Source organism: Scardinius erythrophthalmus (assembly GCF_964197995.2).
Source record: "Scardinius erythrophthalmus genome assembly, chromosome: 3".
Taxonomy (NCBI): Eukaryota; Metazoa; Chordata; class Actinopteri; order Cypriniformes; family Leuciscidae; genus Scardinius; species Scardinius erythrophthalmus.
In genome coordinates this window covers 5,527,290-5,531,144 of record NC_138223.1, presented here as the reverse complement: position 1 = coordinate 5,531,144, position 3,855 = coordinate 5,527,290, and the positions used below count along the sequence as shown (strand labels likewise).

Below are 3,855 nucleotides of genomic sequence, written 5' to 3'. Positions count from 1 at the left end.
CCTGTTGCTCTTTTATGCTAAAGCTCTGATTGTTAATTGTAAAACTGTGTGACGGGTGTTTGCCCATATGAAGAGTCAGTGTGCATATTTGAATGGCAGTGTGTTCCTTGTGAAAACAAGAGATTTTCTGCATGAAAATTGTGCCATAAGCAGAGAATTGTGTGTAGTGTTTTGAAAATGGTTTTAGAACTGCAATTTGAGTGTAAAGCAGGAATTGTCCTTGTAGTTTCGCAGAATTGGTTCAGGGGGTTCGTGAATGCGTTACATGTTGTGCTCATTGTGTCTCAAGTACCAGTATTTGTGTGTAAACAATTGAGAAAAACTGTAATGGAAGCGACGGTGAAGTGACTCTCAAGTTTGGCTGTACTCGTCGCCCAGCCTCCTTAGTCATAGCCTACCATGGACAAGAACATGGTCAACTAAAAAGGCACAAATCTCATCTGAGACTGCTTGTCTTTTTGCCCTCCCCCTTCTCCTCCCCCTCTCATCTTATCCCTTTCATCGATATATTGAAGGTTCTCGATTGCTGTGTGACCAGTTTTGACTCTTTGTGTTTCCTCCTGGGTGATTGTGTGCTAATTGAGCTGAAGCTGTGCTGAATGCTAGTGCTTTCTAAATTACAACATTGTGTACGGCAATGATAAATGAAGGGATATGTGTGTAAAGTTTTGCAGTGAAAGTTCAAGAAATCTTACTCATGTGTCAAAACTGGGGAATAGTGTTTATAGTTTGGGGAAAAGGGTGTGCTTTTTGATGAATGGTGTTATGGTTTTGAAATTTTAGGGTTAGGGTTAGTGTTTCAGCAATCGAGTAAAACTGTAACATGCCTTAACACACCTTAGATACACATTACTTATTATACTAGATCGATCTTGTTTAATTACAAGCCAGGTTGGTTTGAAAATAAGTAAAAAGACATGCATTAAAGTAATGAATTAATAATGCAGTGTGATGTTAAATTAAAAAAAATTCCACATATAAATACGTGATGTTTTTTTTCTCCAGCTATTGACTTTTATCAACCATAAAAATATAAAATCTTATTTTTCAATAATAATGGATGAAAAAGAAAAAAACATAAAATGCTCATCTTTGGAAATACTTTATTTCTTGTCTTTTACAACAATACTACTGAAAATACACCAAATGCATATTTGTCAAACAAGCCATAAGGCTGTATTTAAAAAACACTGGACTGTGAGGTTAAGTTCACTTGAAAAGCTCCAGCAGAAAAGAGAATCAAGTCATCTGTAATAATATACAATAAAGAATAATCATAACAAAAAAACAGTGTATTTTTCTGTTACATACTATAATGCATCTGTGCAGTAATATAAAATTACACAACAGTTATATCCTACAGTATAATACACTCAATCAAATAGCGATCCATAGGCAGCCTCTGAAAAAAAAAATGACATAGACAGACACAGACACTGCTGCTGCACCGCAGAATAAGTAAATGTGGAGAAATGCAAGTAATCAAGAATGAGTTTTTACATCATGGCCTAAATGTGATGATAAAGGAATGGTCATGAGGTCACCAAAGTCATCATGTGCTTACAAGATTTCATGGCAATCTGCACAATTAGACAATATCAAATACAATGTCAAATTTTACATTCTGGTCTAATGGTTGTGCTACAGGGAATGTCATGAGGTCAACAAAAATGACATGATTCATTGCTCAGCAAAATACAAAAATTGGTTCATAACATTTGTTGTATGCAAGTCAAAAGTTTGGCCTGATGTTGGTGCAAAAGGAAAGGTCACAGGGTCACCACAATCAAGGGGAGTCTCTCTTAAAAGAGTATGAATACACTACCCAAATATCATGTGAGCCCAGTAATTACATCTGGTAATATCATACATGCTAAGTTGACATTTTTGGCTAAGATTGGTGCACCTATACTGGTAGGTTTGTGCATCTTCATTGAACTGTGCAATGTGCTTACTAAATTTAGGACATACTAGCTTTGGGACATACTACTTTGTCATCTTAATGGACAGATCTGTCGCGTGCATCATGTCACCGTTAACTGCCCTGTCAATCATCTTGTTAAAATTCTCCATTCAATCTAATTTTATTTTCTACCGTTTCGGAGAGAAATGTAGTTGCACGTTGATCTGCCAGTCGTGGGTCTTTCATGCGGAGACTCTCCTCATGTGTTTGCAATTTGAATATAATGATGTAAAAGTTAATGGCTAAAACGTATCTTTACAAAAGTCCACAATGCATCTGCAGATGCAATATAATGTAGACAACACTGAATAAATACATTTTCGTCAGGTTAGATACTGATAATTAATCACTCTAACCCCTTTATCTAAACCTCTCTACATAACCGCTGGATTCACGCGTCCTCCATGTCTGTAGTTTTTTAACACTTTTCACTCGTGTTTGTAGTTCTAACCGAATCCTCGTCCAACGCGCGATGGGTTGTGGGCAATATTAGCCGTTATAGTGTGCATCGATCTGCACTTCGGATTCTGACCGGAAATAGTAGACCATCCGGGTATATTTGGAACACTCATTTCAACGATTTGGGACGTACTAATTCTATTTTCGAATGCTATTTAGGATGGATAGTATGCGAATTGGGACGCACCTACAGTTTGAATTTTCAACAAGATATAATGCACACAGATTTTGATGAGGTAAATCAGCATACTAATAATACACAGATATAGGGCAAGTCCATTTCCTTCAACACAGTCCTTCGTTCAGCTTCCATCTGGGGAAATACAGAAAACAATAATAAGAGGCTGAATTTCAGCTGTTTTAGCATAAATAAAATACACAAATAAATTACTAAGAATAACAGTATTAGGGGGTTATTCCAAAAACTAACAAACATACATATTAATAAATAAATAAATGACCTAAATTGTGTTTTCCTCTTCATCCTCACTGGTGTCTGGACTACTGAGGCCACTTTGATCTTCCTCTTCAACATGTAGAAGGACAGAGGCCTCAGGACCTAAGGCAGTCTTATACTGTTGGAGGACCACTTGGAACCTTTCTGACACCTCTGACAGTCTTCTTCTTAAGAGACAGCAAAGTCCCTCATTTCCCTTGTCTACGTCTCAAAATACAAAAGAGATTACATTAAAGACAAACTATGTTAAGATTATTCAATAAGGCCAAAGAACTAACCTATTAAAATCTACATAGCAGGATGGTTGCCATTTTTATGTGTATCGCTGACATGGGACCAGGCTAGCTTCTGTATAAAACGACTTGAGGCAACATGACGGCTCACTGAGATGACTTTATGGAGGGAGGCCCAAAGCAGCATATAAGCGTTTTGTGCCCATGTCTGATAGCTGTTTTAAGTTAACAGTTTTCTTCTTCACTACAGTTATGCTGAAGTAACACATTGTGTTAGTTCCTGACCATCAAGGTTTTCTATGTTGACTGGAGGAAATAATAATAAGATTAATCTTGATGTTATGCTAACCCCATGTAACATATCAGGACACAAATTACAATGGTCAAAATTCTTTTGTTCATTTACGCTTTCAAGTAACAGCCATAATACAACATATCTGCACATCTTTCAAGCATCAATCTTTACAACCTTACTGACTTGTTACCATAGCTACAGTAACAATTGTAATCCCCATTTTATGTATATCCCAAAGGACCACGGCAAAGAGAGCCATAACCGTTCTACTCCATCCAAGTTCTGTGACTGATGTGTTTTTTTGTATGTTTTTTTTAAACACATTAGATGGACAGGGTTTTAATTAAACTTACCCTCCTCAGCCAACTTGTTCTTGAGAACCATTGCCAGGCTCTGCAACCACGTGCAGTGTTGTGCCATCTCCAACACCAAAACGCTTGTTTCCTCA

At 37.0% G+C, this 3,855-nt stretch overlaps 1 long non-coding RNA gene across 1 annotated transcript; it reads right to left on the bottom strand.

Annotated features, from left to right (window-relative positions):
• Positions 1-1,086: 1,086 nt before the first annotated feature.
• LOC308687688 lies at positions 1,087-3,854 on the bottom strand. The gene is made up of 3 exons (XR_014029781.1): positions 3,761-3,854; positions 2,884-3,080; positions 1,087-2,735 (listed from the first exon to the last, which is right to left on the bottom strand). It is a non-coding gene; the product is annotated as an uncharacterized lncRNA (long non-coding RNA).
• Position 3,855: the final 1 nt, after the last annotated feature.